The 15,075-nt window shown below is 47.3% G+C and overlaps 1 protein-coding gene across 3 annotated transcripts in view; it reads left to right on the top strand.

The window, feature by feature from the left end:
• LOC311605938 (uncharacterized protein) overlaps positions 1-15,075 on the top strand; it is a 302,332-nt gene that overhangs the window by 45,167 nt on the left and 242,090 nt on the right. For 2 of the 3 annotated variants that reach the window (XR_014782120.1, XR_014782121.1), the window contains exon 3: positions 13,373-13,852. The gene's annotated coding sequence lies outside the window, so the exon portion shown is untranslated. Of the gene's footprint in view, positions 1-11,184; positions 11,230-13,372; positions 13,853-15,075 lie in introns of those variants that run through there. The other variant, XM_084796771.1, reaches the window with a different exon arrangement.

Raw genomic sequence — 15,075 nt, 5'->3', positions numbered from 1 at the left:
TCTTTACATATTTTAGCCCTGTGGTAGTGTGGTGACTGTTTCAGAGTGAAATTCTTGGAGGAGATCATGAAGGGAAATTAAGTATGACACCTGGCATAAGGGAGAATCAAATTATATTATGTAAAGCGTGAGGTTTAGGCTCTTTTGACTTAGATATGAACACATTTTTCCTATTCAAACTTTAACCAATCTGGGTCAGTGACAAGTCTTTGGGTTTATTTGGGAGAGTATATTCTCTACTGGAGGTGTAAATGCTGAGTGTGGGACACAGCCGAAGGGCACAGGATTGGGGGACATTTTTCAGTCTTGGCTTGAATATTATGCATTGTCTTCTTGAGCAAGTCCCTGATTTTCTCTTGGTCTTTGTTTTGGGACCTGCTAAACGAAAAGACTGAATACAGCGTAGAGTAAGTTTGTTTCTGGTTGTGTACATAAGGTTTCTCTTTATCTGACCCGGCATGCTATTGCCTCCTCTCATTAGGCCCTGTGCATTGTTGCTGATTCTTCTTTCTTTTCGTCACCTTGTCAAGGTTTATTCTTTAGGTCTAGTTATCCCAGCCAGTATCTGCATCCATGCTGTCCTGAATACTGCTTTGTGGTACCTGTTGGGAGGCCCACATGGAACGTCATCATAATGTAATTTAAAGTAAATGGAAAGGGCTCCTTTTCTCAACCACAGCAGAAGAGGATACAGGCAGCCCTGATGAAACTTGATAGGCTGGGGTCAGGTGGTGAGGGGGGTGGAGGCCGGGGTCAGGTGGTGAGGGGGGTGGAGGCCGGGGTCAGGTGGTGAGGGGGGTGGAGGCCGGGGTCAGGTGGTGACGGGGGTGGAGGCTGGGGTCAGGTGGTGAGGGGGGTGGAGGCCGGGGTCAGGTGGTGAGGGGGGTGGAGGCCGGGGTCAGGTGGTGAGGGGGGTGGAGGCCGGGGTCAGGTGGTGAGGGGGGTGGAGGCCGGGGTCAGGTGGTGAGGGGGGTGGAGGCCGGGGTCAGGTGGTGAGGGGGGTGGAGGCCGGGGTCAGGTGGTGAGGGGGGTGGAGGCCTGGGTCAGGTGGTGAGGGGGATGGAGGCTGGGGTCAGGTGGTGAGGGGGTGGAGGCTGGGATCAGCTGGGGTCAGGTGGTGAGGGGGGTGGAGGCCGGGGTCAGGTGGTGAGGGGGGTGGAGGCCGGGGTCAGGTGGTGAGGGGGGTGGAGGCCTGGGTCAGGTGGTGATGGGGGTGGAGGCCGGGGTCAGGTGGTGAGGGGGGTGGAGGCCTGGGTCAGGTGGTGAGGGGGGTGGAGGCCGGGGTCAGGTGGTGAGGGGGGTGGAGGCCTGGGTCAGGTGGTGAGGGGGGTGGAGGCCTGGGTCAGGTGGTGAGGGGGGTGGAGGCCGGGGTCAGGTGGTGAGGGGGGTGGAGGCCGGGGTCAGGTGGTGAGGGGGGTGGGCTTTCCTCTTTCTGAGGACCAGAGGAGGGGAGCAGGGCATAAGAGGGACCTGGAAAAGACAAGGGAGGGGGCTGCCACCAGATGTAAAGTGAATAAAGTTTTTTTTTAAAGTTTTAAAAAAGGGCTCACCAATTTTAAATGGTACCAAGAATTCTTGAAATTTCTAGTACTATTTACTCTTTTGACTTAAAAACATTTAATTTTCATCTGTTTATTTATTTTCATTGCATTTTCATCCCCAACAGATTATTTAAGACTGAGCAAGTTTTAAAGAACAGAGAACTGCTCTTTTTCAGTGGAGCTGGAGGGTGGGAAGGTGTCCTGTTGTCCTGGTTTGTTTCTCCCACTTGCCACAGACTGGGGACATCTGAGAAGAGAAAACCTCAATCAAGAACGTCCCCCTGCCAGGTTGGCCTGTAGAAAAACCTATTCTCTTGATTGATGATTGATTGGGAAGGTGCAACCCACTGAGGCTGGTGGCATCCCTGGGCTGGTGGTTCTGGGTGCTATAAGAAAGCAGGCTGAGGCAGCCATGGGGAGCAAGCCAGTAAGCCGCAGCCCCTCCGGTGGCCTCTGTTTCAGTCCCTGCCTTCAGGTTCCTGACCTCCCTCCATGATAAAATGTGACCATGATGGAAGGTTGTGAGCTGAAATAAACCGTTTCCTCCCCAGGTTGCTTTTGATCCTACTGTTTATCACATCATTAGAAGCCCCGACAAAGGGCCTGGCCACACCTAGTAAGGGATTTCCTGTTGTTCTGCTCCACAGCGGAAGGCAGACAGGCAAGAGTCTACAAGGCAGCGAGAGAAGAGCAGAGGTCAGGCTTTCCCTTCATAGCAAGCCACTCTTTGTAACGATGGCACATATCTACCCCGAGGGGCAGCGCCCTCACGACCCAGTCATCTTTACCAGGCCGTATCTTCTATTGTGGTTGCATTGGGGATTGATTTTCCAAAGCATTAACTTTGGAAGACACGTCCAGACCACTGTGAAAGGAAACAGATCTATTCTGGGATCTTGGCTTTCCTCTGTGGTCAGGACTGAAATGAGTGACACACACATCCTTTACCCGGTGCTTTGGAAAAGTGAAGTCAAATCTGCATTCCTGTCAGGAAACGGATGCGACTCTTCTCTAGTCTCTGTAGAAATTAGATTGATTCTTAACACACTCTTTAAGTAGATATGTGACCAAGTCTGTTTTTAGTGAATATTATAAGGCATTTTTGCAGAGCATATATTCAAATGAATTGTGCAATACCGTTCTTAGGTGACGGATGGAAAGGCACCACCCTGCTTACGAGGTATGTATTCACTTAGGGGATCTTCACCCACAGGACACAGATACGTTTCCGTGCTGGTAACGTTACTTTCTCAGCCGGTGGAATTCATCTGGATGGTGCTCCAGTTGCCTTCTGTAGACTGACACACTGAGGCCAGCCAGTTAAAAAATGCTCAGTTGTGTGTAGTCTTGAGAGCGTCCAAGAACTTCTAAGAAGGGCTCTAAAAGCTACCGAATATTTTAGGGCATATCATCCCAAAGACGATCATTAAGGAAAATAGACAAAACCAGATGTTGGCAGCTAGGTGGGGAAAGAGGAGCACTTACTTGCTGCTGGTGATAGTGGAAACCAGTACAGCCACTGTGACAGATCAATACGGAGGTTCCTAGAACTGCGATGCCACCCAGCTGTTTCGCTGCTGGGTCTACACTAAAGGACCACACATAGGCCCACGATGATCCCTGCCCATCTGTGCTTGTTCTCACATTATCCACAAAGGCAAGCAACCAGGCGGAATGTCTACCAATGCGAACAAAACGCACAAGCTGTAATGAAAAGTTAATGAAACGTTCAGGGCAAAAGACAGAACTGGCAAGTATGTTAAGCAAGGTGACCAAGACTCACAAAGTCAAAAGTTACGTAGTCTTCCTCATATGTGGACCTGAGCTTACGTAAGTGCGTACAAGCAGGTGTGAGCGTAGATCTGTGATATGGCACTAGACAGGAGACCACAAGAAAGTAAAAAGTGGTGTTAAGGAAACAGGGCAGGCACAACAGGGCCCACGTGACAGAAGAGGCCACTGGGATCTGTGCTGAAGGCATCGTAGAGGACGGAGGGAAGAGGGGGGAAGAGACGGGGAGGAGAATGGACAAAAACAAATCTTATTTAAGAATGTCATAATGAGGTCAATGCTTTGTATGCTAACTAATACAAAACGCACAAAAAACTAAAGAGCATCTTAAACTCTCGGTGCAGTTTAGCGGGCACATAAAATAGCCAAATTAGGCTTGTGTTTGGGAAACTGTACAGCCATTGAGGGGTCTATGTGGGTGTAGGTCAGCTGACCTTTCAGAAATAGCTAGGGCACTCTAGTGGGATGCAGAAAGACCCTGTGCGCGCGTAAACTTGGCATCCCCTAGCTGCAAATGGCTGCCCCACGCCAGATGAACTGCTAGAAATGGTGAGAGTGCCAGGGAAAGAAACTGCTTATTTCTGACTTCTGAAAGGCTGTAATCCAAATGACAGACACCCAATGGGCCCACGGTTTGGCACTTGGAAAGCAGCAAGCCTCGAAGCCACCTGTGGCTGCTGATGGAAGAAAGTGTCTACAGTTTTTTTTTAAAAAAAAGTTAAGTATTATTTGGGCTTTCACACTCCAAGTAAAATGCCAGGGGCATAAAGTTAGAAATTACACAGGTGACATCAAGGGTGCTGGCATCTGAGTGCCTTAGAGAGAGTGAATATGTATATTCAAAAGTATAATAAACAGCATAAGGGGATAGATTAGGAGGCCTAAATATGCTTTACTTGGATGAGGGGTGAGAAGGGGGTTAGAACTGACACCTGCAGGTGCTGTAGGAAATGTTTCGGGTGGTGTGGAGAGGCACAGTTATTTCTGACACGATGAAACTGAGAAAAGGAAAACTCAGCCTGAATGTCAGGAAAACATTTCTTACACAGCTTCCAGAAAGCTGCAAAGGGAAGCAGGGTAAAGTCCTGCTATTTTAAAACCACATGAAACCAGGTTGGATCAACCATCCATTTTAACCTTACCCCTCCCCACCGTTTCCTCATCTAAAAATAGCTATTTTCTCTGTTCTTTGTTTGTAGTAGGTGTTCCTTGTGTAAATCTGAAGGTGCTTTGTGGCTATAAAATCAGTAATAGAAGAGTTCCTGGGCCGGGGCCTAGGGTGTTGGCGACAGCCTCTGCTTCTTTCTAGAGCTCATTCCTTAACTTAGCTTTTAAAGCTTGCTTGACTACAGGCTTTCAGTTTGGTGTTTTGCTTTTAGAATGCATCTGCAAAAAGAGCAGCTTGGGGTACCTGGGATCAAACCGAAGGTTTCACAGAGATTCAGGCCAACAAACAGGCCATCCGTGAGTCATTGTCCCAACCTCCAGAGCAGTTTTGATTGGATACTTAAAAGTACTTAAAATGGAAGGCGTCTAATGGAATTAAGTTAGGAAATCAATAAAGAGGTTGCTGTGTGACTCCCTGGGAGACTGGACCAAGTGTCTGTTCACCATACATAGGGCATCAGCAACAGATCATGGTAGTGATTTTTACCGGTGTCTAGCTTGGTGAACTGATGAGTTTACTGAGATTACTTACAGGGCCTGGTGACTTGCTCGGCTGGTGCGTGGGAGGATCACTTCTCTCTCTGCCCCTTAGCAATTGTCAGTGATAGGGAAATCTTTGGGAGAGGACCTGTGGGTCTTAGAGGTTTCAGGAATGTCCTGAGACTTGTGAGTTGTTTACTTACTGAGTCTTGAAAGTTCCATTTACTTTTTGAGTCTTAATGATGACTTTCTCAGCAGGAAGGGGATGCTCTAATACAGAAGAAATTGCTACACAACAGACGAGCACTCAGAAAATTCATCAATAGGTGGAAATCAAACAGCACTCACCCAAGTAACTAATGGGACAAAACTAAATCTCAAGGCAGGGATTGGACAATGTTTTGAGATTGATGAAAATGAAAATACAGCATAAAACATTTGTAAGATGCAGCAAACTCAGCACTTAGAAAAAGTGTGTACGTATAGATGCTTATTTAAAAAAAAATCTCAGCCAGGCACGGTGGCACATGCCTTTATTTATTTATTTATTTTTTTTTATTTTTTATTTTTTTGGTTTTTCGAGACAGAGTCTCTCTGTATAACCTTGGCTGTCCTGGACTCACTTTGTAGACCAGGCTGGCCTCGAACTCACAGTGATCCGCCCGCCTCTGCCTCCCGAGTGCTGGGATTAAAGGTGTGCGCCACCACGCCCGGCGGCACATGCCTTTAATCCCAGTATTCGGGAGGCAGAGGCAGATGGAGCTCTGTGAGTCTGATGTCAGCCTGATCTACAAAGTGAATTACAGGACAGCCAAGGCTACCTAGAGAAACTCTATCTTAAAAAAAGACCAAACCAAACCAAACCAACCCAAAAACTCAACAACAACAAAACCCCCCCAAAAAGCTCTCAAGTCAATGCCTAACTTCTCTGTTTGGAGGCTAAGAAGCAGACCTAACTAAACCTACACGAAACAGATGAAAGGAAATTTCAAATATCAAATCACACATATCAAATTACTTGAGTGAAAATAAAACAAAGACTAGAAAAAAAATCAACAAAATTCAAATCTTGAAAAGATACAGAAAGTTGATGAACCTTTAGGGAGATGAGCCAAGAAAAGCAAGCAAACAAACAGCACACACACACACACACACACACACACACACACACACACACACACACACACACGCATACATACGTGAACATGCATACACACATGCATGCACACCATACCTGCATTGGCATGCATGTGCACACAAGATCTCAGGGACGAGATGCTCTGACACACTCAGATAACAACTGTTGTGGATGTGAATGGTGTCACCTGCTGTCACTGTGCTTCATGGGACAATGTTTGCACAACCCATGAGGTTGGAAGGTCACAAGGACGCTTTGTTCTCACACAGTCTCTCTTATGTCCTTCTGCTACGCCTGATGTTTCTTTGGTAAAAATAGTTTGTACTCAAGAGTTGATGCTCCCAGCAAGAGGTACCACAGGTGCCATGCCGTGCTAGAAGGGCTGCGTATCCCAGGCTCTGAAGGATCAGAAACAAGAAATATTTAGAGGAAGTTTCTTTGGTTTTTTTTGTTTTTGTTTTTTCCGAGACAGGGTTTCTCTGTGTAGCCTTGGCTATCCTGGACTCACTTTGTAGACCAGGTTGGCCTCGAACTCACAGCGATCCGCCTGCCTCTGCCTCCCAAGTGCTGGGATTAAAGGCATAGCCACCACGCCCGGCTTAGAGGACATTTCTTTTTTTTCTTTCTTTCTTTTTTCAAAAAATATTTATTTATTTATTCATTCATTTATTTATTATGTGTACAGTGTCCTGTCTGCATGTACACCTAGTATACACCAGAAGAGGGCACCAGATCCCATTATAGATGGTTGTGAGCCACCATGTGGTTGCTGGGAATTGAACTCAGGACCTTTGGAAAAGCAGCCAGTGCTCTTAGGACATTTCTTAATCAAGATAGTAAGTAGATTGTAAAAAATCCACACAAGAAAGACATAGACCACTGTGCTAATTAAACCAATTAAGACTATGAGTCCTATGTCATGTGTGGTGGCGCACGCCTTTAATCCCAGCACTTGGGAGGCAGAGGCAGGAGGATCGCTGTGAGTTCAAGGCCAGCTTGGTCTACAAAGTGAGTCCAGGACAGCCAGGGCTAAACAGAGAGACCCTGTCTTGAAAAACAAACAAACAAACAAACAAAAAACTTTGGTCAGTGACCAAAAGCCGGTCGGGCTTCAAAGTCTCTTGGTGCCAAAGCTCAGGGTAGAGCATTTTAAAATGAAAAACACAATTACATCAACGCTGGGTGAGGGTCAGAGTAACCTTGCAATAGTTGCTTAGGTAGAGCGTTTGTTTAGTTGTTTCTGACATAACCTGACAATTCATTTTGATGTACACCTTCAGTTATTTCGGCTTAAGTTTGTATAAACATTGATTATTTTGGCTAATACCTCTAGACCATACTCAGGGTCGTGCCAGGGCAGATATGACTGTTGTGGTTGGTGAAGGTCAGGAACCGTCTAAGCAGACACAAAGCGAAGTCAGGACAAGGTGGCATTACCTTAGTCACTTCATAGATACCGTCACTTTGATAATCTTGGGCAATATGACAAGGTGGCTAACCACTGTGCGGGCTCTTGCCTAACTGTAAATACCGGGAGGTAGATATATTGGAAGAGATGGTTGTCTGCAAAGGTGGAAAGAGAAGGAAAACTTAGGAGAAACGGTGGGAAAAAGACTCTCTACCCAAGATGTGTTTCTAGAACCTTGTAAGTGCTCTTGGAGTGGCTGGAGCCACAGTGATTAGGAGAGCATCATTTGAGAAGTCTTGTGCGAGCTAGAGTCATCGGGTATGCTCCAAAATGTTGGATAGCATCTTGAGCCTTACCCCCTGCCTCCCGCCTGCCCCCCAGTGTACCCCCTGCCTCCTGCCTGCCCAGCCATACCCCCTGCCTCCCGCCTGCCCCCCAGTGTACCCCCTGCCTCCTGCCTGCCCCAGCCTTACCCCCTGCCTCCCGCCTGCCCCCCAGTGTACCCCCTGCCTCCTGCCTGCCCCTCCCCCCAGTGTACACCCTGCCTCCTGCCTGCCCCTCCCCCCAGTGTACACCCTGCCTCCTGCCTGCCCCTCCCCCCAGTGTACACCCTGCCTCCTGCCTGCCCCTCCCCCCAGTGTACCTCTCCCCATTGCTCATCTGTACCCTAAGCCACGTCCACTCTGAATGGCCCTACCCACAGGAGAGCATATTTTATAAACTACTGTGCTTTTGGTGGACAAGGAGATCACCTTCGGGGCTTGCTAAATGCAGACACAGAGCCTCGACAGGGGACTGGTTTAGAGACTCTCTTAGGGAACACTGCCGTACTGTTGGTTGGATATTTGTTAATTTCCCCAACCTGATCACAGTTCTGAGAGAGAAGACATTATAATCCTAATGGCCCAAACAGTATATGACATGGTAGAGGAGCTCATTAGGTAATTGTCAATCAAGAGAGTTAAAAAAAAATAGTAAGAACAGGGAGAGCTTAAAAAAATAAAAGAACAAAAGTCCACATGCTTGGGCTATGAAGAGGTAAGAAAAAGAGAAACTACACTGTGGGAGAAAACGCTGAACACATACACGCACTTTCAGATCACACGTGGGGACTCTACGGCCGTGCCCGGGGCTGCTATCTTGTCCTGCGCTGGCTGTGAGGTGGAGAATAGTCTGGCCCTCTTTATGGTACCTGTTCACTTCCAAGGACTCAGCAGTGTGTTTTGGCAGAATATCATTTTGAGAATTGCACTCATTTTCCCCCCACGTTCTTTGGAAGGCTGTAAAATAATTTTAGATGCAATAGGAATTCTAGGTCCTTGCCTACCCTTGACCTTTGAAGTCTGATTAAAAACATCAGGCAGATTTTCTGTGCCAAATCATCTCTGGTTTCCAAATGGCAGGAAGTGCACGGAACAAGTGACCAAATCTACCCAGGTCACCACGCTTGAAACTCAATCTTTCCACGGGAGCCTAAAGTGGAAGAGTGCGCGAGTGGGGTCAGGGTCAGCAGTCCCACTAGTGTGACTTAGAGTGTCCATGCAGGGTCAGGGTCAGCAGTCCCACTAGTGTGACTTAGAGTGTCCATGCAGGGTCAGGGTCAGCAGTCCCACTAGTGTGACTTAGAGTGCCCATGCAGGGTCAGTGGTCAGCAGTCCCACTAGTGTGACTTAGAGTGCCCGTGCAGGGTCAGGGTCAGCAGTCCCACTAGTGTGACTTAGAGTGCCCATGCAGGGTCAGTGGTCAGCAGTCCCATTAACACGATCTGATACTCTTCATATTTTACTGTGAGCCAGTGATTTGTGCATACGTGTATGTGTGTATGTGCACATGTGTATGTATGTATGTATGAGTTCTCTACAGCCCTTCCATCTTTGTGTGTGTGTGTGTTGTGAGGCGGAGTCTCTCACTGGGATGGATTTTGCCAGTGACACTGAGGAAGCCAGCCATCACTCCCCAGGGATCCGCCTGTCTCCACCTTCCCAGAATGCATTCCTATGCCTGGGGTTCTATGTGGGTCCCGGGATCGAGTTCAGCTCTTCATGCCTGCATGGCAAGCCTTTTACCCAGAGACACATCTCCTTCCCCAACTTGTGCATATTTCCTAAGATTCCCCACTGGGTAATAGGCGTCTTGAGGGACAGATACCCTATTTGCTCTATCTATGTGCTTAGCAAACTGGCGGGGAAACTGAGCAAATTAATCTACAGTGCCTTTTTGGTCCCGATTAGCCAATCAGCTGGTTAGCATTCTGCACTAGGTGTGGGCAGCTTGGTGAGTCACCTCATAACCCCTCTCTGATATTTATTTTCCTGAGAAATCATGGTTAATTCTTTCCCAGAGAGCCCTGCACAGCTTCCTCTGGAAGGCATGCTGTCTCTGAGCATGGATAGTACTGGCCTTAGAACCACTGTTAGCTCCTCATGGTTGGAAACCCGCAAGCTCAAAGAGGTTGTGGGACTTCTATCCGGCACTTCAGGACACACCAGTGGCAGAAGCATCCCTGAAATAGGTGACTCCCTGAAAGTCGTTGTGAATGGCTGAGTTTTTGATTCAAGGATATTTTCTCACATGCAATTTGGCCCCCATCTTCTTTTTCTGTTTTATAAGTTGGAAGACTTTTTTTTTTCCATCTCCTTCTCCACTGGGAACCAGAGCTTATAAAAATGTTCTTTTATAAAATAGTTGTTTTCCAGTAAGGTTTCCTCACGCCCTGGAGGATAAAAGCCTTGCAGTGTATTTATTCTGTTTAGATTCTTGTCATCTTATTGCCCCCTTCTCCCTGGGCACGCAGGGCGCAGTGCGATGCTGCAAAGGCCCAACCAGGGACAGGTGCTGCTCATCAGGGTGGTTAAAGGTTCCATCCTTTCTGACCCAAACAGATGAAAGCTTTTCACCTACTCTGGTGATTAATTCATTCTCTCTCTCTCTCTCTCTCTCTCTCTCTCTCTCTCTCTCTCTCTCTCTCTCTCTCTCTGCTTTTCTTGAAACAGGGTTTCAAGCCACCCCTGAGTTGCTATGTAGCACATGCTGGCCTGAAACTCTTTATTTTCCTGCCTCTAACTCCTCTAAAGTGCTGGATCACAGGTGTGCAGCAACATGTCTGGCAGGGCTTCTATTAACCAAGGGCGAGGAGGAGAAAGCCGTCCCTTACCAGCAAATATTTTCTGTGCTTAAAGTAAGCTTGTGATACTTTGTATCCTGACCCTCCCATACAGTGTCACAGCAAGACATATTGCTACATTTGCTGCCTTAAACCAAAAATATGTTCCTGTTATGTTTTCTTGCACTCTCTTTGTTCTGTCAAGAGTGCCAGAGCGGCAGCCAGCACCTGCAGCCACTGGCAAGGTGTCCCTGGCAGCTGTGCCAGCCAGACGCCAAGTTCTAGCCTGCTCCAATAATAGTGTGTGGGTGGCAGGCTGGCTTCCTGCTGACATAGAAATCTGCCACAGCTCTGTGCTGTGTTTCTGGAGGCTGCAGCAAGGTTGGCTCTGGGCAATGGAGTGTGGACTCTCCTGACCCTTCCCTGGAGTACAGGGCTAGAGTGGTAGAAAGCACTCTCCCGGTTAGAAAGACTCTGACGCTGCTCTGCCTCCTGTAGGGAATGTGGTGTCTACCTGGCTTCCCTTCCTCCTTTTCATGTTTCATCATTCTTTCAGGTAGAACGTCCTCTGAGTCAGAGTTGATAATCCCCGATCTGTGCCCTGTGATGGACCAGCTGGAGCCCAAGTCCTCCATCCAGCCGGAAGGAAGATGGATTAATTTTTTTCCTTTTTGGTCCAGAACGTGCTAAGACTCTTCCCTGGCCCCTGTGAGGGTCACATCCTCACAGCAGTCTACACTTTCCATTTATATACACTAACTTCTCCTGTTGCCTATATGAAGGTAGTTGAGAAGAAACATGACTTTCAGAAAAAAAAAAGGGTGTGTGTGACAGAGGGTAAGGGGGCTGAAAGTAGCCAAAATTCATTTTACACGTGTATGGAACCAGCAAGAATAATAAAAAGAAGTTTTCTTGAGTTTCTTTGCAAGTAGGCACCTGTCCAGGCAAGAAGGTCATCGGTCGTTAAGTAGAAGGTAAACGTGGCTGTTTTATACATTTCATCTTTGTCAGACTTTACATTGGAGACTGGGCAGGTACACTACAGGAAGTCAAACCGCTTAGTCAAAGCAGCTGAAGACTTTGGAGCCAAGTGGCCCGAGTTCAAATTCTTCTTCTATATTTAATCATGCGGCCTTGGGCAAGTGACTGTGCTTTATTGAATGCTAGTTGGTCTGTAAAATAGTAAGGATACAGATAACCAGAGCTTTTGAAGGCATCGTACTTAAGAGCAGGTGTGCAGAAACCTAGGCCACGCCTCACACAATGCCAAACAGAAGGTCAACACTAGCAAATGCTTAAGATTTCTTTCCCCGGTTCCTTGTGTAAGCAGTCAGCACCAACGTACACCTAAGTCTCAGCGTAACTTGGAGAGGAGCCCTCAGTGAATTGGTTTGAGGTTGAATTTCCTTGCTGGAGTGGATGCGCAGGCCCATCTTACTGTTGGATAGCGCAACATTTTCAGCTTCAGCCTTGATGACAGGTTCATGTAGCAGGCAGCGAGTCCCCCCTGCAATTGTGGTTTGATGAAAAAAATCTATGAGGTAACGGCGTGGCACTCCCTTAGTCAACACTGTGGACTGAGGGAAGAGGCCTCACCAAAAGCGCTTTCAGGAGGGTAAGAGCGCGTGTGCTGTTTTCCTTTAGAACACGCTGCCCGGCTGCCTTGGTTAGACCTGCTGTCCCAAGTCTCACTCTATGGAGACTTAGGATGCGGGGCTGTGGCAGCAAGCACAGGCGGTGGCCCTGCAGCCCTCACAGGAGGGCGACTGCTTGCGAAGTGCTTTGAAGTGCATACTTCTTGTGCATCTGGAAATTCCAGTTACTAGCAGTGAGTCCTTCGCCTTGGACCATAATTTCCATCCCTTCAGTGGTAACTAATCTGGGACTGCCCTTGATTAATGGCCTATGCCTTCTTTCCAAATTCCTTCCTGGCCAATTTGCATTTGCTTGACAAACTCAGGGGCTTCCTGGGCTTTTCAGTGGAAGCTGAGAAGGTGAGGTGAGGTACTTGTCCATTCCCCATTACCGTTTGGCGCTGTGCCGACTGCCGTTCCCTTCCCTTCCACACACGGTGCCGTCGCCACAGCAGATACCTACCCCAGAGTTCGCCAGACACTGAGCTGATGCAGCTTTGATTTGGTGCTTCTTTCCTTGGTTGATGTAAGTGGAGTTTCCAGTCCCCGAATCTGTGGCTGTTGCTGTGGGAAGCAGTGTGCACTCCACGGAAGTGACTCCCCAGACCGGTTTGGTGTTGTTGATCTTTGGCTCTTAAAGTCTCTTTGTTGATTTCCACATCCCAATCGTGGCTTTGTTCAAGTCAGTGCTAGGTTCCACTTATCAGAGTTCCTGCAACAACGCCTTCCTAGATGTTACCAGAGCCACTTGGAGGAGTCAAGCTGGTGCTGACCTGGAAACTGCATCCTCACCGTTTAGCTTTCATGTGTTAGAAAGCGCTGTGCATGCGACTGGAGGACCCATCAGCCTTTCCGTGCATCCCGAGGGCTGCACTCATGACTGGCCTGATAAGACATGCTCACTGGTGCAGTAAGTGGCACAAACATCACGGAAATAACCAACCACTCTGACTGGACTTAAGCTCCATCCCACAGGATGAAAGCCGTACTTGGCACCATCATCAGGCCAAGAACCTACGGCGACACAGGTTATGGGGCTGGGGGACTATTGTTCTGTTTAGTGGACATAATCTCAAGCCAAATCCTAATGACCTATTGTTTTATTCATAGATCGACCCTCATCTGAGATGCTGCAAATGTAATGGGCAGCGATGAATACAAAGACCCCACATCTGAGCGACATGCAGAGGCTAAGAGACCACAGCGTGCTCAGCCCCAGATGGAACAAATATACTGCAGTCTCTCCTTCCAAGGCTCAAGGGACATCGTGGAAGAGGGGTGGAAAGACTCGAAGAGCCTAGGCCACGGGCTGCTATAAGGCAGTCACGTTTTCTAGAAACACCTAGGCAGCTGCTCATGTGAACTCAAAATAGCATTTGCAATAGCATGTAAAAAAACAAACAAAAAACCCCAACCCAACCCAAAACAACAACAACAACAACAACAACAAAACCCTGTGCGAGCCCATGCCAGACCGAATCCCAGTTTGGAGATATAAGGGAGTCACAAGGTCACACCCTGGTCTTGAAGCTACTGGCAATTATTAGCAGCTGGCAGGACAGACAGTTTCGTCCAAGAGTGGAGTCCCTGGTAAGTTGACCAGATGCCAATGGAAGATTCCAACTCCATATTTGGGCAGCACAAATTGGTCTTGATGATTGGGGGGGGGGGGGAAGACACAAAGTTGGGTGGGTAGGGAAAGGGTGGATAGGGGAAAAATTGGGAAAAGGGACAAATATGATCAAAATACATTGTAGGAAACTCTCAAAGAATTTATAAAAAATTTTAAAATGTCGCTAAGATCATACCCAAGATCATATAAGAACAGAAGTTAGAACATGCCGTTTCTTTGTAACTGAAACATTCAATCTATGATTTAGCAAATGTCAGATTCTTATTATTTTGTTTTAAAGAGCGCCAAATGTTGCCCTGGCCACAGTTTCCTGACTCTCACTTTGTTTCTGGCTGTTCGTTCAAAATTGTCATCTCATAAACTCTACTAATTACCCAGAATTAATAGCTCAGGCAATTAAAAGTAGTTCATTAAAAAATGACCCTAAGGCATAGCAGGAAATATTAATTTAAGCTTTTTTACAAACTCAGCATTACATTAGAATTACTGGTAGAGCGTCTTAAAAATAAGAAAATTCTGTACTCAAATTCCCAAGATTCTGACCTAGGCCTGGAGCCCAGGAGAGCCAGTTTCCAACGTCTCCGCCGTCTGAAGATGGGTGCCTGTCTTTTGTGCTCAGCTACGGTCACCACTACTTGCTCTTTTCACCCCTGTTTCTTCCTAAACTCAGGGTGTGAGGATCATGTGCACATGGCTCCAATTTTAGTTCCAGTGTGTTTCTCTCCTCTGAGATCAAGATTAGCATATTGACCACTTAGCGAATAGCCCAAACTTAGAATCTTGGTTTTCTTTTCTTCTAAATGTGTCTTATTGCTTTGGATGTTTGAGACAGAGTGTTACTTTGTAGCTCAGGCTACCCTCAAACTCACCATTGTCCTGCCTCAGTCTAAGGCAGTGCAGCACAGGTGTGCGACACTGACATAGGTTCCATACTCTCTGCAGTTGAGGTAAAAATTAAAAAAAAAAAAACTTATCTTTCTTCCATTTCACATAATAAAAATCTGCCTCCAAATCCTCAACTTTCAAAGTATATTCTTCATGTTGTTTTCCACTCTGGCTACCTCTTTTTACCTGGGTTAAGTCGCTGTTGTTTCTCCCTTGGGCTGCGATTGTGCCTTCTCACTGATGTCTCTGTTGTCACCCTTCGTCACCTATTCCTTACTTCCTCCTCTCCTGACGT

This window comes from Acomys minous (genome assembly GCF_964271855.1).
Source record: "Acomys minous genome assembly, chromosome: 9".
In the NCBI taxonomy this organism is placed as follows: domain Eukaryota; kingdom Metazoa; phylum Chordata; class Mammalia; order Rodentia; family Muridae; genus Acomys; species Acomys minous.
Note: the sequence above shows the minus strand (reverse complement) of the source record. Positions and strands in the feature narration are given on the sequence as shown.